Here is a 22,894-nt window from a genome sequence, read left to right as displayed (position 1 = left end):
CAGGTGACCAGCCAAGACGCCCCCTCCCCGGGCAGCAGGGAGCAATGATCGTCCCTCTCCCTGTCCCCCGGGGAGGGGGCGTCTTGGCTGGGCACCCGCTCCCAGCCGCTCTTGGAGCTTCCCCGTGCTCCAGCACATTTCCTCAGAGAGGGACACTGACTGCTCCCTGCTGCCCGGGAAAGGTGCTCCATGGCCGGGCAGCCAGCTCCCATGCACCTTGTCAATAACAATACTGATTTTTTTTTTTTTTACCATCAGAGGGGCTCCGTAGTAATCTATAATTATTATTAAAAAAAATAGTTCTGATATGTGCTGTGACATCGCATGACACATGTAGTTACCATGGTAACTGACACAGACTCGATGATAACTGCCTTTCTGGAACAGAAAAACCTAAAAAAGTTTCCTTCATCTGGTTTATAATGACTCCTCAGACTTCATGTGGACACACACAATTTAAAGCTTTATTCCACAGACGTCCCTTGTGTCCTTTGCTGCTTCCTTTTGCATTTGTTAGCTGCAGCTGAAACTGAGCAGGTTATTTGGTTCCACTTCCTAAGTGTGAGTGTAGATCAGATGAGCGGCTGTTGACGGACACACAGATGCATCAATGAGTGAAAATGTTTTCTTACTCGGCTCATCATATGTTGACATTTTGCCTCATGGTTACTATGGTGACTTGTCCCCGGACTATCATAGTGTCTGTTCCTGCAGCCCAGTGAGACAGTCCAGGCCCCGGTGGTTCAGCCTCATGAGTGTAGTTTCATTCTATATATACGGTCTAATGGCGGCTGGCTTGCAGCATGACACCGCACCTCCTGCCCTGACCTTGCCTTTTGACTTACTCCGCTCCACCTGTCCTGCTTTGATGGCTGGATGGATGAGCTCTGCTTCTGGGTCTCCTGGCATATGCTGTTAGCTTAGCACCAACCTCAGCTGGATGGTGGTGGTGGTGGGGGGTGGGGGTTAGGTTGGATTGGAGCTGAGTGTAGGTAGGCAGAGCAGTAGATCTACACCCCACTCATCCATCATTGTGCCGGTGTCCCCCCCCCACCTGCCTCTTCCCCTCCAGCTTAGCAGAGCTCCGTCCCTCCTCATGCACATTCTGTGGCACATGATTAATCCCTCCTCTCATATCTCTTCTCATGTGTCAGCACCTTCGTTGCTTTATAGGCTTATTCTGAAACCAAGTGACAGGTCCGCTCTGAAATATCACCAAATTAAGACTGCTGGCATGTGTAAACAACACAAATATACACACAAACCCACAAATCAAGCGAGGCCTGAGTCTGCTGCTCAAACTTTGTTGACCCTGTCGTTTTTAAAGGTCGTGTCGTGGGCCTTTTGTTTCCTCACAGGTCACTCCTGTTCTGGATCATATTTCATTCATGAGTAAGGCCCCGTTCACACTGGGGAAAAAAATGTGGCTTAAGCAGGATTTGGCCGCATCCAGATCAATCCAGATGTGTTTTTTTCCGAGTGTGAACACCTCCAATCCGGCTGAATCCAGTTTGATTTCAAGCCGCATTTGCATTCACACCTGAGCCACATTTGAGACAATCCTGCTGGATCTAGCAGGCCACATATCCGGCTAATCCGGCTAGCCACATTATTAGCCATATTACGAGGCGCCACCTAGTGGTTTGGAGAACAGCAAACACGCTGGATGAAGCCGGATTGAGTGTGGACACAACTGTGTGCTAGCCAGATTTGAAAATAGGTCTGAACGCATCCAGTTTAAAGGCTGTCTGGACTCAATCCTACTCTAGCTGGAATGACTTTCTCCAGTGTGAACGGGGCCTAAATGTAGAATTATCGTGAGTGTGCTAAGAATGATGGCCATTTTGGAAGCAGTTGATCTATATTAATTACTGTTACGCCTGCCTTTTTATATTATCTATAGTATTCCCAATAATGATCCCAATAATTTCCACTTTTTAACCCTTTATTTTAACAGGACACTGACCTTTCTGTTGGTAAGAGAACGTACTGCGGCTCAGAAATTATGACCCAGTCTAAGATAAAGCTTAAAGCTAAAAAATATTCATATAACAAATGTCCCTAAAATACAGTGCTGAAAAGATTCTGTGACATCAGAGCCGTCAATGATTCTTTTTTCAACCAGCAGTCACTTGACAAAAATTCAGTTTTCTGCAGGCTCTCTGCAGCTGGTGTCAAGGGCGTAGTTTTAGCATGGACGGAGGGGACGCGTCCCCACCAATACTTTCATCCCCTCCTAAAATAAAAACAGATTCATTCATTGGGTGCAGGAAGGGTTACATTCCGCTGGAATCTCAGGTCCCCACCGATGTCAAAAGGCTCCTTTCTTTTCTGTCAGTAGTGCAGGAGGTCATTTTTGTGTAAAACCAATAATTAAAGAAGTTTAACTTGCACTGATGTAACAGCACAAGTCACTTGAAAAGTGATTTAACAGAAACTGGTTTGTGCTAATCCATTGATGAGTAAATCAAATACAGATTTCCTCCTCTATGACTGATAACCAGCTGAAGCTGCATATGGTGTCTCTTTACTTTTGGTCACATTGTGTATGTCCCTGACATGATACAGTGAGACTGCTTTGGTCCAGTGTAACACAGACAAATATCTGATCTGCTTAAAGTTAAAGTCAGCTGGTCTCCACAGTGATCCTCCAGAGAAGCAGAGCTCCATGAACACCGACAGGTGGAGTCAGGTTTATATGAACCTGATCTCAAAGCCTCAATAAGCCTAAACTAAATTACAGGTGTCAGGTAGTCGGGGTGTCGGGGATCACTGCTCTGTGTTCCTAAAACAAACATGTTACTGATGATGAATATTCATATATTTCCATCTTTGTACAGGATGTTTGACCAGCACTTAGAACATATGTCTGTGTGTTATCAGAGCCTATATCATCCAAGGGGCAACCTTCAGGGCTCAAAGTGGAAGCCCATGTCGAAGTGTCAAAACTTGTAATTCACGCAGCAACAGCTGGGGGTTGGCTCCAAAAGCGAGTAATTTCCCATAGACTCCCATGTTAAAAAGAAATTAACATGTTTACGGCCTGGTACAAAAAACCACTCTGGTCTCAGATGATAGGTTCTCTTCTAGTGTCAATTGTAGGGGGGGTGAATTTTTTTACAACTCACTCGTTTCAATTGTATTCGGACTTAAAATTACGCATAATTATGGGCGTTGCTGCTTGAGTGACAGACAGTTGCCGTATCACAGCGTGAGTTTCCTGCTCCCACGATCGCCCGCCCCCCTAAACCCCGCTCGTGCTCCCCCTCTTTGTCCATATTTGAGAGTTTTGGCGGACGTGGCGCTGCCAACATGGCGGCGGTCATCAACATCCTGGAACCTCCCACGAGCCTCAAAACAGCTCTTCAGAAACAAACGGGTGACGTCACGGAAGCTCTGTCCATAGTTTTTACTGTCAATGATATCATCACATTTAAACGACATGATGTAACCTGTCTTTGTGCAGCCGGCTGTGTTTAAATAAATTCTGACAAAGAACACATGAACAGGTCGTCAAAGCAGCCACAGTTTTTTACACAGCGCGGCCTCTGGACAAGCTTTCTGCCCCTCCTGCATTCCTTCTATCAGTAGACACTGATGCCAATATAACAGCATCTTCTTACAGTTCGTAACACACACAGCGGATGTATTTTGTGTTAATCTTTCTTCTGGGGAACTGTCAGAAAAAGTTTTGCACAGAGGAAGTGAGTGAATGTGAAGTATCTGTGGAGCCGTGGGTCCTCTGAAATGCCTTCTGAGGCTGGCTGCATATGCATGAAGTCAAACGCTGTGAGTGGAAAGGATTCACAGAAAGGAAATATGACAGCCTTCATCATACAGACGCGCGCGTTGGGGTTTTTCAAGATAATGCCCGCGTACACGCACGCTGACGCTCAGACGCACGGCGCAGCTTGGAAACCAGCTGTTCCACTGTGTTTAAATTATCACCTGTCAGCACAAATTTAGCCCGAACCTGAAGGAGCAGGAATTTAAATTTTCAGATCCGCCACCCCTCCTTCCACTGTCATCCATCATGAAGTACAGGCAGCGGAGGTCTGGCCATTAATTTTCCTCATTTCCTCTTAAGATCACAGGGATTCGCTTCAGTCTTTCTCTCTGCAGCTCCAAATCCTTTGTGACTTATCAATAAATGTCTGCCTTTATCTTCCTTTTCGGTTTTATTGCAAATAAAAAATTAGGATTGTGCTCTAAAAGCACCGTCAGCCATTAAAGAAGCTGCATGACTAACGACCGATTCTTAGCTCAGACACGGCGTGCAGTCCATCGGGGTAAACGCTCAGGCTGAGCGCTCTTGTTCCTGGTTTTTCCACCTCCGGCGTGTGTTTTCTTTCCTTCCCGTGCAGCCGTCACAGTCACAGGTTCACCTCACAGTTTATCGTGGACAGATTTCTTCCTTCAGTTTTGCACTACACGGAGCAAAACTTCCACCCACTCACATATTAGCCTGAAGACAGTCACACTACACACCAATGAGTCACGCTCACAGGAAGAGATAACAGCAACAACAAGGTCAGTGTGGCTCCAAGTGTCAATGTTGACTAAGAAAACCAGTCATTCAGCTGGGCTCCTCTGAAACAGCACGCTTTGTTTTCATCACGGCTAAACTAGCAACAGGATTGAATGCTAACATCTTAGGCCCCGTTCACACTGGAGAAAGTCAATCCAGATAGAGTAGGATTGAATCCAGATCGCCTTTAAGCTGGATACGTTCAGACCTATTTTCAAATCTGGCAATCACAGACACATGTCCACGCTCAATCCAGCTTAACCCAGCTTGTTTGTTGTCCTCCAAACCGCTAGGTGGCGCCTCGTAATATTCAGTCCGTAGGACCACATGTGCGCATAGGTTGTGCATTTTTTTTGTCCCGTGTCGCTGGTTCTTTCATTTTTTCGGTTCAAAAAGCAGCTTATTCCTTTGTAGCCCTGTGGAAAATAAACTCAGGGCAAAGCTGTCGTAGTTCGACGGTTGTTTACGTACGGCTTTTACGCGGCCCGGACACTGTCCCTGTGAACCCGGAAGTATGACGTTGCTAGCGGGATTCACTAGCCACATTTGTGTTCAGACCTGAACCAGATGTAAGCCAATCAGGCTAGATCCACCTCCAAGAGGTGGATTGAAATCAATCCGGATATATCCAGATTCACGTTGTTCAGACTCAGAACAAAACTATCCGGATATATCCAGATTCGGCCCGAATCCCGCTCTAGCCGGATTGATTTCCCCAGTGTGAACGGGGTATTACTGTAGGTGCTAAAATGTCAGATGTGAACAGAACATCTTGCAGTAGAATTTAAACATTAGCTGTGTTCGAATTTGACATCATAGGAGGTCAATTATAGCTTCAGGTTGTCCTAAATTATCCTCCTGTTTGCTGGCCTTCATATTTCTGCCAGATGTCCCAAAAGAAACTCAGTTCAAATACTGATAGGAATAGGGCCTACAATAGAACCACTTCCACTACATGGACAAAAGTATATGGACACCCAGCCACCAGTTAGTCTGGAAACTGGAACATTTTTCAGGATATTTTCCACTAATTTGTCCATGAAATGTCAGAATACATCGATTAATCATGGACAAATAATCAATAATGCAAACAATCATCTTCTGCATGTAGTAGAATTTAGTAGACACCTTTACCACATGACGTAGAGTCCATTAACTGTTGGTCACATAGTTCTATTCATTTCCTTTGTAAGTTGCTGTCAGACTCGTTGGCATAGCAACCACAAAATACCTCCATACAGCTTCACTTCTGCATCTTTGGCTCGCTCTAAGTCTACACAATGCACATGCTGTTGATGCATGACCGATCATGTGATCAAAACATAGAACTCAAGTCAGTAGAACGGCTCATCAAGCCTTTTAGCATGTTATCATTGGATCTCCACCAGTAAGTGCGTCATAAATACGACTTTTTTTTTTTTTTTTTATCCAGTTTTGAGTGACGTGTGTCATGAGCTGTCAGTCAAAGAGGGGCTCAGGGCTTTGCCGGGTTAACAGGGCTACAGCAGAAAACACTGTGAGGGCTTAGAGAAATGCTGACTGGCCGTTTTGTGTGTAATTAAAACACTGAGAAGTGTTGCTGTTTACAGGCCTGATAACGACTGTAATTAGTTTCCAAATAGTGTAGCGTGGAATATATGAGCCTGATTAAAAAACAGTGCCTGTTCATGGAGATGCTGCTCTAAACCCTGTTTGTGTTATTAAGCCACCTTCTGAGCTAATACTCTCATTTTTAGAGGAGCAGTGGTTAAAAATAGAGTTCTCATTACGCTCCATCCTCTTCCGTCCATCCAGGAGGAGGAAGGGCGCCCTCTGCTCAGTGTACCTGTCACACACATTAACAGTAAACGTTGAGGCTCTGGGAGTGGTAACAGCTGGGTGGTGTTACAGGGACTGGTGCCATATTGTGCCCAGATTTATGAAGTCAGATCCATTTCACTTCGCTTCATCTCATTTTCAGAGGCTCTGCTGCTGTGGTGTCCTTTCGGTGGACTGCTGCTTTTCTTTAATTTTAGCATATATATATATATATATTCACACAGATTGGTACAAGGCTGACTTGTCACCATGGCAACTGAAAATTGTGGGGTTTAACCTAACAACTACCATCTTTACCGAAACCGAACCCAGTAGTTCGGTATGATGGTTCTAACTCCTCCCATGGTACAAAAGTGAGGCCCAAAAAAAATCTCACTCACAGGCGCCGCCCTCTTGGCACCACCACCAAACATCCACCACCCACTTCTGCACTGAGCACACTCCTCCTCTGCCACTTTACTCTCTCCTTTTATAGGTAACAACATCCAATCCCTGTGTGGCCCAAAGCCTTCCTGTAAAATAATCTGGGTGCTGCTGCAGACAGCGACTCCACCAGCTGTCCCTGCCAGGTACCAGGCAGCAGGACAGCGCTGTCCTCACGGACTTCTCTTCCTCTTTTTTCACTTTTGCATCAAATCGCCGTTGCCCTCTGCCGGTGATGCAGGGTCCTACACATTGGCTTGATGTGCACCTCACAAATACGTGAAGAGGCGCTGCAGACCACAACCGCTGTGATTGGTTTATTTGGTAGCAATGTATTCTATTTCGGACCAGGCACTCCTATGCTGCCATTTTGAAAAAACTTGTTGTTGACTACGGACGTGATTATGGACGATAAGGATATTCCAACTAGATCCGCTCAGATGCCATGAATTGCACCGCTACAAGAAACCGACCTGATTCCTCTGCACTGCTTTCTGCTGAAAGTCCGGCTTTAAATGATGAAGTCGGAGTACCCGTTGTTGGCGGAGGATGAAGTCAACAGATCGGTGGCCACTTAGTTTGTTTATGTAGCCTTGAAAGTCCAGCATTAAGCCGGACAGACATACAGATGATGGTGGTACATGGAGCTCTGCAGGCTGCATGGAGGGAGGGAGGGAGTGGAGCCACGGCCCCATGTCCAGCCCTCCTCCACCTGCTCCTCCTCCTGTGGACCTTATAGGTGGCCTTTAAACACACGTGTGTGGCCTGCCGGATGTGGTTTCACATGTACCCATGTGTTCCATGCAGCCTCACAGGCGCCGGTCTGTCTTCAGATGCTTTTATATGCAAAGAAAGTTAATAATAAGCACTTGGCTCCTTGGTGGTGAAAATAGATTCTCTGTAGTTTGATGGAGTGAGACAAAAGCAGCAGCGGAGCGCGGATGCAGTTAAGTCAGCTGAGGACGTTATGAAGAGAGCGAGAGCACTGATGAATTATTCACCACCGTGTGCTTTATTATTGTTATTGATCTTCGCGTATGCACGAGGGAATGATTCTGCTGCTCCGCCTCCTCTGACCTCCACTCCTCCGATCCACACGTCCCCTCTCTGATATTACACCTACATTATTTATCACCTGTTCTTGCAGATTGTTTCGTCCGGCAGAGTTTTCATCCTAGCTGTGGATGCCCAGACGTGGCCGCCTGTTGTTGTTGTTGTTGTTGGAACAGGTGAAAATAGACGGATGTGTTCGTTCGGTCAGAAATCACACTGCATCATGTGACCTGACCTACACAGTCACAGTCAGACATCCAGGATGAGTTCAGGTTCACAGCACGCTGCAGCTTTTACAGTGTTTCTATGGCTCGACTATTGCAATGCTCTTTTGTTAGGGTTAATATTCCCCTTGTTTCTTCTGATCACCTCCCGAGTTGGTTTATGAGGAAGGAGCGGATAAATTCTGGATTTTGAAGATTCTCAAGATTACAATTTATTGAACAATGAGGCACATTCTGAGTCACAGAGCTCTGGGTTGTTGGACACAAAGAACCAAACAAGAACAACACAAGAACAAACAACCACACAGCAACAACGAACAACGCAACAACAACTTGACTTGGAATTCACACATTGATATACCACAGGGGCGTTCCTGCCTGCCGGCCCACAGGGGCATCTACTGCCCCCCCCTGCAGACCCTGGGTCATACAGCGAATAGACCATTAGTGTTTATTCTCTAATAAGGTAAAACTCCAATTCTATAAATCTCATAGGTTGTGAGTCCGATCTAGGGATGACCATAACATGGGGCACTGAGGAGAAAAACACATTCCTTTAGAATCTGGCTTTTATCAGGTGTCCTTAGTCTGAATTTATGACCATCTCGTACCAACCGGAGCTCTCTCCAGAGAGCAGAAAACTAAAACAACTGATCTCATCTGCCACAGCCTGAACTGCAGAAAACAAAGTTATATGACACACTATGAAATTACTTCTTAATACATTCAGTATCCTCGAATTACTTTGATTTTCTATAAAAGTTCCTAACACGTAAACACTTATGAAAATCACATTATTAAGTGATTAACACATATAATCATGAATACTTCAGGGACACACTTCTATATATCTGAACACACACTGCATGTTAACACCGTGCAGAATAAATTCTTTCACCCTACACTTTCTTCTTTTGTTCTTTTGTTTGTCACTTCTCAGGTCCTCAGGTGTGAGGTCTGAGTCTTTTGTAGGACAAAAACCTTCAATGAGTCTGTCCCAAACCCTGAAACCGTCTGCCTGAGGACCTGACAACAACTAGAAATGAAGAAATATATTAATATATAAAAGTTAAAACTAGTTGTTTAGTTTTATTTTTTAGTCTGGGATTAGCATGAGAAGTATTTTTAAATTGATCTATCTCAGTTTACCGTCTTAAGGTACTTATGTTATTTTAAGATTTGACTTTTACTTACTGTTCTTATTTTCTTGCACTTTTCTTGTTTTTACTATCTTTGCTTTTGCCGTTTTATTGCCACTGTTTTTATTTTTAACCACCCGTTTCAGTGTCATTTCTTCCTGAATTTATTTTTGTCGTGTCTCATTCATTTTTCCTTTATATAGTTTTTACTGTATGATTTTCATCTCTTGTTCTCACTGCATCTGTCTCATTATTGTTATTATCAAAAATCCTTCACCTCATGGGAGGAGAGTTATTGTTTTGTGCACAGTGACACTGATTTTCTTTCTTTTTTTTGTGACAGGCAGCTCAAAAGCAGGAGAAGCCACACCCTGTTTTAATGCCTCACCTTCACCACTTGTCTTTTAAAGACTTGCTGATTTGTGTATGTGCACAAAACAAGACTGAAGCACATGACTATTCCACATAACAGGCTGAGACACATTCAGTTTGATTGATTGATTGATCGCTCCATATAGATACAGCTCATTTAGAGGCATCACCTGGCAGCCAGTCTGTCCAGGCGATCCAGCTGTTTTCATGTCCTGTCTGTCTCTGAAGTGGAGGACGTCTCACCTGCTGCAGCAGCCCTAACCTCAGCTTTCTGCAGCTCTGAGCTGACCTCGCATACAAAACCCTAAGAGGAGCTGGTTTTTAATTAACAAAGCTCAGCAGCTCTGACTCACAACACAACAGAGATATCTGTACCGGACTGCTGCGCGACCTTCAAACAGCAATCACAAACTCCGAGCTCAGACAAGACAACAGCAGACGATGTCCCCATCAGGGGTTTGTGTTGTTTCATGTCTCGCACATTTTAAGTACACACAAACGTAGAAAAAAAAGAGAGCCTCGGATGAGAGGCTCAGATGAATGACAGGAGGTGTGACAGCAAACAGCCGAGTACGTTTCACTTCAAACATTTAGCTGTCATCATCATCCTCTCTCTCTTCTTCGCTCTTTGTTTCTGAGCTAATCCCAAAAGAGAGTAAAAAAAAAAACAGATTCCAAAAATAGGCCAGGGCCGAGCGCACAACACAAACACAAAAATAATGATCATTCTTCATGTGCTGATAAAGAACCGGCAGATGAAGTATCTTCTGTTGTTCGTCTGGATCTGATAGGACCTGGGCTGCTCTCAGTTCAGTTCATTTAAAATAAATTCATGCTTGTTGTTTTTCATTCACGTTACAGGTATTCTACATTTGTGTGAGACAAGACAGGCTGCCACATGTCATCCTTTATCGGAGGCGTCCTGTTTTGGGGCTGACATCAGTGCACATGGTGACAACTAACAAGATTAAATAAGAGAGCCTGTTTTTAGCGAAAGTACACTAATGGGATTTGTTAGCAGAGGGCATGTGAAAAAGGAGGCATGTGTGTGTGTGTGCAGCAACACCTGCTAGCAAAGAGGTCTCTGCAGCAGCTGTGCGCCTCCTCAGAGGAGAGGCTGCTGGTTGGGAGGTGTCTGCAGGCGGTGCAGTGGAGCCTCCAGGCGCTGTGCTCCAGTCCCCGAACTGTCCAAACCTCCCTGCTTCAGAGGTTTCGGATTTTCCTGGTGGTATCCTGACGTGCTGTCTCTCATGTGGGGCAGGCTGAGCTGGAAGACTGGGCATCCTTCCAAACGCTCAGCTTGTCAGCTGCAAATATCTCTATCCAGAGAGCCAGAGGTCTGATTTACTCAGCAAGACACGGTCAGAAAGGGTCAGCAATGCTCCGTCACCCGTTACGGAAGTTTAAATTCATAAAATATATCCCAAAGTGATATTGGAATACATGCAACCTTTATAGTGATGCATGAGTTTGGCAGCATGCAGTCTCAGATCTAGAGTTACACATGTAAAATGGTAGAGCTACGAGGGTAGAGTCTCGCCGCGTTTTATTTTGAAAATCTACTGGAAACTCTGGTGCCTGACTTCCTGTCGGCTTCTGGGACGCTTCATTTAACAGAAACCGGTTCAATATCCAGACACACTTGAAAACATACATGTTTATCTGGCCTGGATATGTGTCAATACATAATATTGTGTCTATATTGTAGAGCCCAGCATTGCCAATAATGACCTTCTCCTTCACTTCCTGGTTGGCATCCAGGTGGACTGCTCTTAAAAAGACATGTTTTTTTTGTCTTTGACTGTGAGACATGTGGGTCAGGGGTCCCATCTCTTCACCAGTGTCCTGTCAGCATTGCACCTGAAGCAGGCCTGCACACACAAGACATGAAGAGGAGGGCGGCGGGTAGTTTATTGAAAGAGGGCAAAGTTACTAAATTTAAGTTAATTTACCATTTTTATAAAAAAGCATTGTGACCCACCTGTCACTCACAGCTACTAATAAAGGTCTAATAAACATTTAATTCACTATTTATACATTTATACAATCATTTGGTCTTATTGTAATAAATCAGAATTAGTAGTCGTTTTAATGGGTGTGTCTTTTTATCAGTGTCCTTTGAAACTGAGGACTGATCAGAGGACACAGCTAGCAGAAGAAGCCGGCACTCCCTCCTTTAACGGATTCAGGAAGCAGATAAACCAGCTCTTGTCTGTGAATCTGTTTCAGTCCGCAGCAGCTGATCATCCAGCCGTCCCTGTTCAGCAGGAGATCCCCAAAAACACTGACCACAGAAACACAGCCGTCCCTTTAAGGTTGAAGCAGGGACAGCCTAGACTAGCAGAGCCCCCCAGGCGAAGAGGATGGGGTGAGGTTAAAGCTGAGTGATGTGGAAGCGTTGAGGGACTGCTGAGGACTGTCTGCAGCTCACGCCATTTACATCCTTGACCGTCAGCTGGGCCTCTGATCAGATGCAACCTTGGGCCCTCCTTGCAGTGCAGCTTCAATCAGCAGTGGAAGCTTCACGTTTTCAAAACCTGCGTCATGATCCGAGGCGTTTTTCTACTGTAAGTGAAGCAGATAGGATGTTAGCGGGGTTCTGACAGCCGGCGTGGACGTCCTGGGGATTGTTGAGGATGAGGGAAAAGGGGGGGCACTACAGGTTTTGGTGTCTTGTGTGACTAGTCATCTTTATTGTTGAGCTATGTTTGGCACTGTGGGGTAAAAAAAAAAAATATATCCGATTCATCTTTGCTGCAGTTAGTTTTGCTGATACTCAGATGAACATGTGTTTTCCAACCCCATCGAGTTGCATCATCACTGCATCGCGTCAGTCCCAGCCTGCCTCAGCCAGCTCAGCATGGCTTTGTAATGTCCTGATGCTGAGCTGACACTCATCCAAAGGGACCTGCGTGTTGTAAAGTGATCAGGAAGCAGCGCAGTGACTTGCTCAAGGACACTCTGACGGCATACGCAGCTGATGACAGATAGGAATCAAATCACTGACCTTCCTGTTAACAGCCTCTGTGTGTGTTAACATTAGGTCGCTGCTGATGTTTGAACTTTATTGCTTTCTTGAATCAAGGATAACACAGTGTAGCTTCAAAAAATAACACCTAATGAATGCTAATAGGAATTTTTATTAAAGCCATGGAAACTGATAAATATATCTAATGAAGGTGGTCCAGACATTAAACATTATTAGTTGAAATTTCTTAGTAGTTAGTTGGAATTTTGAAGCCTGTGGGATGTTTGCTGCAGAGGATGCAGACACACACAGAGAGAACAACTGATACTCATACAGTTTGCTCAGCCACAACTACAGGTAAATCTATAGAGAGGAAATAAAACAAATAACAATTGAAATGAACACTTAAACCTCTAGTTTAATAAGGTTTCAAAGGTTTCAAAATGTAGCTACTGAAGATAGCAGGCTACCCAGATACAGCCCATATCCTCCTGTAATACTCCTCTATACCACAAGGTGGTCAAGTTGGTCTAGACCTGGTGGTGGTGGAGAAGGCTGGAGAGCAGGCGGTGCCTGGGGATGAGGAGGGATGCCAGAGTCGATCTGAAGGGCAGTTGGAGGACAGACGAAAGACTTTTTAAAATTTCCTGCTCAGCAGGTGAGGGATGGACCGACAGCTGATTGGTGAGGGAGGTGCTCTCTATTAATCACCTGGCCAGAGCAAGGGAGCATGAGAGAGAGAGAGAAGGGTGAAGAGGGAGAGGTCAGGGAGGCGGATAGAGAGATAATTGGTGAATGACGTGCTTTAAACGATGATGAAAAGCAGAGTCTTCCTGATTGAAGTTGTGCTGAGAGCTTCATTTATGACTTGTGTAGAAATCATCCAAAAACCCAACCAGTGTGAGGATAAATAACTAAATAAGAAGCTCACATGCTCGGTAGTACTTGTGTGTCGGTGCTGATTATCCATCCTTTTGAAAAAACTGGCAGCCGGTTTGCCTCTCAGGGTGAAACACATCTGGACGCCGACTTTTATGGGCACACTTTGAGGAAAGACACTCAAAGTCAGTGTGTGTACATGCTGCCAGTTCCCACTCCACATCAGTGAGTAGAAAATTTATCACAGAGTTGCACTCGGATGGATAAATGGCCATAAATACAGCACAAGGGTGTGAAGAAATATGGTGCGAAAACACCAAGGGAGGAGCTTTGTGTTGCCCCAGAGGAGGCAGCCTGTCTGTCGGTCTGTCCATGAAGCTGCTGAAGCCTCGGCTGAAACACATCATTGTACTTCAGCATTGGAAGAGTGGAGCTGCCCATCATCTGCTCAGGGAGCCAGTCAGCTGTTACCAGCTCTGGATTCCTCCTAACAGGTCCATCCCCCTCCAACGCATCAAAGTCTGGACTATGCCCAAAGACACGTCAGATTAGAGCTGGGTCTGTGTTCCATCCACTGACATAGGGGAGGCCGGGTTTATGACCGATACTGCAGCCAGCCAGCAGGTTGCCATGTCGTGACCATGGCCATGGATCTTGTCTGAGGAGCTTGTTGGATGTTGGGTTGTGTTAGTTATGTTGACCATTCCTCAGTTTACGTTCATAAGCCAAGTTATGCAGCTGATATAAAAAATGATACGGTACTCTGTAGGGATTGTTGTTCCAAGATGCACCAGTCCTTATTCCAGCAGTCTGTAAATTTACGCTGCTCATGAGGGAGTGTCCTAAGTAGGGATGTCCCGATCAGGTTTTTTTGCCCTTGAGTCCGAGTCTGAGTCATTTGATTTTGAGTATCTGCCGATACCGAGTCCCGATCCGATACTTTCAGGACTCTCTATAAAGGCACTCATTGCAGCAAAACCTGTGTGTGTGTCGCGCTACCGCCACACTGGGAGATTTCATACACGCATCGAAGTCTCGAACCCAGGACCTCTCGCACCAAAAGCAGCTGTCATACCCCTACACTACAAGACAAAGAGCCACCCTGCACAGAAGGCATTAACTTTGACAGCCCTGATAAATATATATCCGAGTCCTGATCGGGGGGGGTAATGTCTGATTCCGATCGAGTCTGAAATCACGTAATCGGGCCCGATTTCCGATCACGTGATCGGATCGGGACATCCCTAGTCCTAAGTCTTTATGACACTTGTAGGGGGAGCCCAGGAGCCCAATTTTCCCATTAAAGTTAATGGTGGATGTTCAGTGGATGTTGCTGATATCAAATGTATGACACAAAGTGGTGCTTTGTTGCTTCACAATTGCTGGTTTATGTATGTAAGACGATGTTTTGGGCGCATTTTTATGGAGCTGTCATCTCATCCATCTTTATATTACATACAGTCTTGCTTTGGTCTTTTGGTAGGCACTATAAGTAAACCTAGGGCTGGGCTTCACAGACCAGGAATGAATACAGGTGTATTCAATATTTATTAGCACATGGCTACAGTCAAATATTAACCTGTGTAACATCCTGCATACAGTAACATAATGTAACATCAGGCCTACATATGTAGCTACAGCTACAAACACTGTCACTCTGTGCTGTGAGATTCTGATCAATCCTGCCTCCATGTCTTTAATTTGCTGAATTAACTAGGTCACCGCTGTACCATGTGAGCCTTATCGCACATAAGGATCATTGCAAAGGGACAATTCAGGGGTTACTGGATACTGGTAGGGACATGTCCTGCTCTATGTCCATGAGTATGGCAGCAAATACACAATCTACAGGAACCACCGAGTTTAAACGCCACAGGAAAACCTATGAGAACGGAAAACACTGTGGTTTTTCTTCTTTTTTAGCCATGATACCTCACAGAATATGCTGGGAGCGGTCTTAACATGTTTAGTGCACACACACACAAATATTTATACAACACATCCTATCTATTATTCATGCCCTGCATAGTCTTTGTCGACAGTAACGTGGCCTCTGGCTCCGTCTCCCTATGTTCTGATGGTGGCGCCCACGCACACACACACACATATGTCTGCCATGTAAAATTGTGGGTTTCGCCTAGTTAATGCAGCCGTATGAATTATTAATTGTAATAAGTGGAGCTCCCAGGCTCGGTGCTTTATTGCGTCCTCCCTCACCACTCTGTGACATTACAGAAATGGCAAATGTGTCTGAGACAGACGGAGGCCATTAATAACGGAGCCGCGGCTTTGTTTCCAGACCTCTCTTGACTCAAATAAGGCTTCCAACGTCTGGCTGTGTGGGATCCGGAGCCTTTTAATGGATGTCTGCATTATAATCTTATGACGTGTTTCATTTAAGGGGCAACAAGGAATGCTTTGCAGAGCACGGAGGTGGTTGGCACCAAATAAAAAGTGTGTGTGTGTGTGTGTAGCTCCAGGTGATGTTGTCATCCTCAATGAAGCAGCATTTCTTTATTGTCATTGAGATAAATGATTTTTTTAAATAAGAAATCATAATTAAGGCAGATACCTGCACCTCATGTCCTAAGTGATGAGGAGTGAAACCTCTCACTTATCACCCTTTAACAGCGTGCTAAGCTAATAACACCCTCGGCTGAATTATCTTTTTTACATACTTTTAAAAACAGAATAAAACCGTTTGACAGTCAGATGGCTACAATGCCGACGTCCCTTGGTACCTTGGTACCTCTGCACAAACAGGCAGGATGAATGCATATTTTATTCCAGCTTGAGTGGCATTCTAAGAAAAGCCAAACATATTGTGTCTATATTTGGATGGATTATTAATAGAGAATCTGTATTTGAAGCATGCAGGGAGCTGTAAGCTGCAGGCATTATAATACAGAACCCGTCACTTTGAATTTACTCATCACCAATTATGTAAGATTGGAGGGTTTTTAATTAATATTCAGCAGCGTTTTCATGCCTTCCTACCATAGCTCTGAACATGTGTGAGTGCAGAAACTTTGCTTCATAAAGAGATGTCTGGTTAGGAGGTCAAAAACATCCTGGTGTTACCATGGTAACATCTTATCAATATGGCTGACTGCCTAAAAAGTAGTGACTGTCATGTTGTTATAGTATGTGATGCTGTGACAATAAGGGGCTCCTTTGGGTTTCATGTGCCCCTGTGACGTGTTCAGAGCCAGACCGCACCATAGATATGCATGCATGGGAGGTGATTTGTCCAATATTTGATGTACTGATGATTAATCTAATTAATAAGCATCACATCTGGTCAATGATTACATCCCTACACTCACAGTTATGTTTCATCTGGACAGCCAGAAAGGAACATATGGTCCCATGTCATCAAGAGTAGACATAGCTGCAGAAGTCCACATACGGAGGCTGAAGGGCGGCTAGTGGCATTAAACCTGTAACAGACTTTTGTTCAGTAGTACAGATGTCTGCCTTACATCGTGAGCCTGTGATTTGGAAACAGCATGACTTAAAGTTAGGTGTTAAAAAACAGGGCTACGTTAAAGGTCAGGTAGGAGATTTCACTCTGATGCACTTTTTGTTAAATTAGTGTAACTTCTCTTTACAATCCGATAGCAACCGATTAGTTCGGCAGTTTCTCATTAAAACAAAGAATATGAATCATCTGTGGAAGCTATAAAACACTAAAAACATCAGCCAATCCTCCGGGTGGACCCTGCGTGCAGTATTGGCTGGTTGTCACTCTCTTCCTGCTCTGCGCGCACCAGAGAGGTACGTGCATGATGGCCAAAGTCACAGACCGCAGCTCGTCTTCAGGTGATGCGATTGTGATTGGGAGGCGTGGCTTCGGGGTGAACTCCGAGAGAAAGGGGCGTGTGTTTACTTTGGAAATCTGGCTGCCTCTCACTGAGTTTTCAGAATCTCCTACCTTTAAGTTGAAGATCATATTTTGGGTTAAAACATAGGTTCAGAACATTTAACAAGGATAAATGCTGTCATTTTCATTCAACAACAGTTGAAGACTTAAAATACAGACCTTGTATTATGTTCTCCTGTGTATAATGTATGTATGTGTTGCCAACTAAGCTCCTAGCAGTTTAACATAAATCCTTTTTTTTACAGAAGTAAGAACATTTGAATAAGACAGCAGTAATGGCAGATTCAGGTCAGCTTCTCTAATTTAAGCCTCTTTCAAATAAAATGTTTGATGGTGTCATGTCCAGCCGACCGCTCACTTCGCTTTAAGCGCTGCAAAAGTGGCATAAAGCACAGCTGGAAATCTGATTAAAGCAGCCGGTCCATGACATGAAGAAAGTATAAAAACTCAGCCTTAATCACATTTTAAAACCACCTACAGGATATAAATGTGCTTTAAATCTAATTTCTGCTTTAAACTTTCCGGTTGGTACCTGGGACCAGGATACCAGTGACATTAGTAGCCCACTATGAAGGATTACGGTGAACCTGCTCCACAGCACATGATCCTAGAAATAGAGTCAGAGCAGCGTGTGATGTAGAGTGTGTATATATGTGTGTGTGTGTGTGTGTGTGATGAGACACACTTCGGCCCTGGGACTGTGTGACTACAGGGATTACGCTCTCAGCATAATATATTATTATAAAGTGCTCCTGTTGTCACACACCTGTTGTTGACTAAAAGCGTTGGAATCATGTCGTCAGCACAACGCGGGCTGATAAGAGCACGGCCAAAAATTAATGTTGCTGAAAAATGATGCCCGGCAGGTGTTTCAGTAATGCAGCAGTTACCCTTCATGTAGCATGCAAACAGCTCGAGGTGATATCATTTCACTCTCTCTGTGAGCTACATCTTAAGTGGTGACAATGCCATTATGCCAAAGCTGTTGAAGTCAAGGGCTGGTGGTGAAGGGCAGTGGTTTATGTGTCTGTTTTGTTCCCAGTGTAGCCTGGTAGCAGCAGTTTGTCAAGTATACAGGGAAGGTGACTGCAGTTACACCGGCGTGTTATTGGGGCTGCGATGACCCCGCTGCCTTCCTCTCATATGACTTACGCATTGCTGCTGTCTTTTAATATCAACTTCAATTACAGCCCAATAGCAGCAGCAGCAGCAGCTTGTTGGAGCGGCCGGCGGCGGTATGCAACAATAAAAAAACAAGCCACAAAACCTGAGGCGGTGGCCGTGGATATTGGTTCTGTGTGGCTGTCATCACTATAATTCTAACAATAGTGGTTCAGAGGGTTATAATAAATAATAAATGACATTAAAACTACAGCTTTAGATGTTAGATGTTGAAACAAAATGGCCACCTCCTCTGTGAAAGTGTCATTTTCAAATATTTCCCAAGAGCGAAGAAACTCAAACACTTTTTTTTTAATCTTAGTATTTCCACTAAGGGGTTAATATTATTAGCCTCTTTAAGAACTGTCCTCTTTCTCAAGCCACAGCACAAATCACTGTCATGCAATGATACTATGTAGTCTGTGCTTTAGCTGGGTGACCCTGTAAACATCAGATTTGCTCTTTAAAGTGAGGATCGGTATCTTCAAGTAAACACACAGTATAATAACGTTTGCCTTGACACCTATGAAAGTATCACAACAAAAAAAAGAAATGCATTTAAATGGATCGTTAATGTCTAGCAGGAGTTTATCAAAGTGCTTCCAAGCTTCAAGGACTGCTGTGAGGTTTTATCAAGACGTTCAAGGAGAGGCAAACAGAAGCAGGAAGAGAAACATGTGGAAGGGTCTGGAAAGAGTCTGAAGAGCCGAGAACAGCTGCAGAGACACTAGTGAAGGATTGAACCAGGTCTGGACCTGGAGAGTCAGAGAAGACCGTCACTAGAGTCCTGCACAGGAATGGACTGCCAGACTGCAGAGAAAACACCTCCAAACCAGACTGAAGTCTGCTAGAGACCACCTGGAGACAGAGCACACAGACTGAAGTCTGCTGGAGACCACCTGGAGACAGAGCACACAGACTGAAGTCTGCTAGAGACCACCTGGAGACAGAGACACAGACTGGAAGTCCTTTGGTCAGATGAAGCTGAACTAGAGCTCTGTGCTCACAGAGATGTTGTCTTCATGTGGACACAGAAAGGAGAGGCGTAGAACCCAAAGAACATACTTCATACAGTCAGACATGGTGGTGGCAGTATGATGCTGTGAGGAGGACTCAGTCGGTTTGGAACTGTGGATCCTTTCAGGGAGGAAGAATCATGAAACCAGAAGACTGTCTGAATATCTGGAAGAACCCCTGAAGCAGTCTGTAGTCAGACTGGGTCTGGGTCCTGGTTTCCTGTTTCAACATGATAACAACCTGAAACATACATCTCTTGAAGTGAAGCCCCACCTCCAGGAGGACAAGGTGTTACTGACTGACCTTGACTTGAGTCTGATTGAAAATCTGTGGAGTGTAAGTGAAAAGTCAGGAGTCGATCAAATCTGGAGGAGCTTGAGAGATTCACCAAAGAAGAAGCATCAGGGAGCTCATAATTTTGATCTTATTATTTTTCAGTTTTTTGCGTGTAGAAGGTAAAATAATATAAACAGAGTTTAGGCTGATGTTTATGAAGCTGTTTGAGCTGCTGTCAGATTTTCGGGTGACCCACTTTGAAACGCTTCCTGATCGCCTGAGTCTACTTTTTCTCTGAGGCCATCAGTCTGTTGTCATTCCTACTCTGCACTGCTGCAGTCATTTGCACTCAAGCATTACATTGCAGCACAAGGAACCCAACACAGGGAACCTCTCAGTACTAACAGGCAAACAGGCACGTTACATCCAAACTAAAGGTGAAGGCAGCATGTGACCTACATGTGGGTAAACTCTGAGAAACACCTCCTCTGCTCTCCCTTCTTTTACCAGCCGCCTGTTATACACCGTGAAATACGTTTAATTACCAGAGGCCTCTGCTGGGGCCGTCCTCTGTGCACTGTGCTGGGTGCAGTTATTGATTTCAGGTTGTCTTCTGCCTCATTAGACCGTGGCAGAGCTCTGCCCCACAAGCTAAAAGGGAACAGCGTCGATCCATAAATAAGACAACTACACAAAATCTTGTGTAAAAATTGTTCAGTCTTTTATGGTTACTCTGGGGCGTTTAACCCACAACAGGATGGACACCTTTTGATGCCCTATAACCGCGGGGGGTTAATATTTGTCAGGGTCCACTTTCTGCATTCAGTTGGAGGTAAATTGTATCATGACAGTTGTTACTACGGGCTCATGGCAGAGTGAGGACGGAGCCACAACCAGGATCAAAATGACTCCTCGGAGGGTGCGCCGCTATTGATCTGCTTTCAACTCCGGGCTGCAGGCAGAACGATGCAAACCTCGCTCGCCATGTCGCCACACACCAGCAGCCTCTGTGTGCTTAATTAAAACACTAATACAGCTGCAGGAAATGTAAAGGCGTGTTTTAGTTGACTGCAGTCAATAATATTTCTCTTATTTTTGTCTGGAAGGCCACAATAGATCAGGCACACGTTTGAGCACCGACTCAAAAAGCAGCTTTAGATGGAGACTTAGTTTCCGATTTTTACCCAGGACGTCGGTCATTGATTTTATGTGAGCATCATACCACACTGTGAATGTCACTTCTCTTTTGTGTTTAACTCACAGTTGGGTTTAGGCATTAAAACTTGTAGGTTAGGTTCAAGTAAAGATTAAAACAAACCCTAACACCGAGCACGTCCTCCCGTTGGCTGCTATGGTAGCTGATCCTGCTCCTAAGGAGTTAATCCTGTTCTCTTCTGTCTTTTAAATGAATTGGCAGCCTCCAGTAGTGAGCAGTGAAATAGGCCATGCCTGCAGTGCCTCATATGGCCACTCGAAGCTGACTTCCCAAAGACTTCCAGGTCTAGACCTTAAAAAGCTAAGTGCTGCAGTACACAACAACGTTTTAGAGCACCAGCTGATGTCACACATTAGATATATTATTGACAGAAATGAGGATAATTTTATGCTTCCAAGGCAACAAAACTGAAAATCTTCTGTGTGGTATGACCAAAAGTAAGTGGACACGTTTCTGCCGATTTGTTTTTAGTCAAAGCTAGAAGCTGCACCAACAGGTTCTGACAGCTACATGCAGTCTCTGCACAGGAGGCGATATTGGATTGGTATCAGCCGATGCAAAGCTGATGCAGAGTCCAGGTACTGGTATCATTAGCCTGATGATACTGATGAGGACAAATGCTAAAAAAGCTGTGCAGAAAATGTAATGCTGCATTCTGCTGTATTTTGACATTTTATGGACAAACCAGACTAACTTGTTGGCACAGAAAAGGAAAAAAAAGAACTTGCCTGTCCTGACCTATTAAGGCTCGACAGGGAACCAAAGAAATGAAGGCCAGCAAACTCGGTATGGTGGCTGGCTGTCCAGTATGTCCACATACTTTTGTTCATATAGTGTAAGTGACGCGGAGTTCCCCAGGGCTCCATTCCAGGTCCTCTTCTCTTCGAAGCTCTTATAGTGAGTCATCCATGTGACCATCAGCCAGCAACATATGCATGGTGGAGCTCTAAAGCTCTAAAGCATTAACAGAAGCAATTTATTTTCTTTTTGAGCTCTTTTCACTCCCAGTTGTGTTTGCTACCTTCTGGCTGTTGGATCAAAACATTCTTCACCCTTCAAGACGAGTTTATTTAGGTCACACTGTATGAGAGTCTTCTTTACACACAAGATAAAAAACCAGGAGTGGCAGGAGCAGAGGTGTCACTTCAGGAAAGAGCAGCGTGAAACTTTTTAGTAAGTTTACATCAACAGGAGCAGTGGATTCATACTTTTATGCTTTTAACTGAGACACTGTGTTGTACCTGCAGTTCAAAGACTCCAGCAGTGTCTTCATTTTTAATGAGTTCGAGTCTCTAAAACGAGCCTGTGTGACCTTTGCTGAACAGTACTCTCCATCAGACAGCGTCTGCTTAGCAACCGTAGATAGGTGTGCATGTATGAGTGCTGCTTGGAATCCAGATTAGTGTGTGTGTGTGTGTGTGTGTGCAGCCGCTAAAAATCTTGACCGAACTTTAGCTCCAGCTGGAATCATTTGAATTTATGGCAGCCACTTGTTTCTGTGATTCAGGCTATAATGGAAAAACATTTCAGAATGGGTCTCCACGAACCCGGGGCTGGCCTCTGGCTAACTGGCTTTACTTTGCTGCTTTGTCAGACTGATGAAATCATGATTGCTCTGACCAGCAGACAATATCAGTGAAAGGTTTTCCAGTCACACTGAGGTCAAAAGCTCTTTGTATTTTGTTTATGAGATGCTCAGGATGATCCACTCCGTTGGTAATGTCACCCTGTTTTAAAGCCTGGATTAGAATGCAGCTGGATCTTTTGTAATAGTGCCATAACTTATGTATGGAGCTGCGATTTACCCAGCCAGTCTGTGCTGAGCTCATAGATGCAGGAGGAGTCTGGGTACTTGGTATTGATTTGAAAACAAACCAACCTGAGCAACATCTTTTTTTTTCCCCTACATCTTTTTATTGCATAATAGGAAGATATAA

General features: G+C 44.6%; 1 protein-coding gene across 1 annotated transcript in view; it reads left to right on the top strand.

Moving 5' to 3' along the window:
• LOC114428747 (heparan sulfate glucosamine 3-O-sulfotransferase 5) overlaps positions 1 to 22,894 on the top strand; it is a 55,857-nt gene that overhangs the window by 30,162 nt on the left and 2,801 nt on the right. The gene's annotated exons all lie outside the window — the stretch shown is intronic.

Source organism: Parambassis ranga, chromosome 24 (assembly GCF_900634625.1).
Source record: "Parambassis ranga chromosome 24, fParRan2.1, whole genome shotgun sequence".
Taxonomy (NCBI): Eukaryota; Metazoa; Chordata; class Actinopteri; family Ambassidae; genus Parambassis; species Parambassis ranga.
The sequence above is the reverse complement of the archived record's forward strand: the minus strand, read 5'-3'. Positions and strand labels throughout refer to the sequence as shown.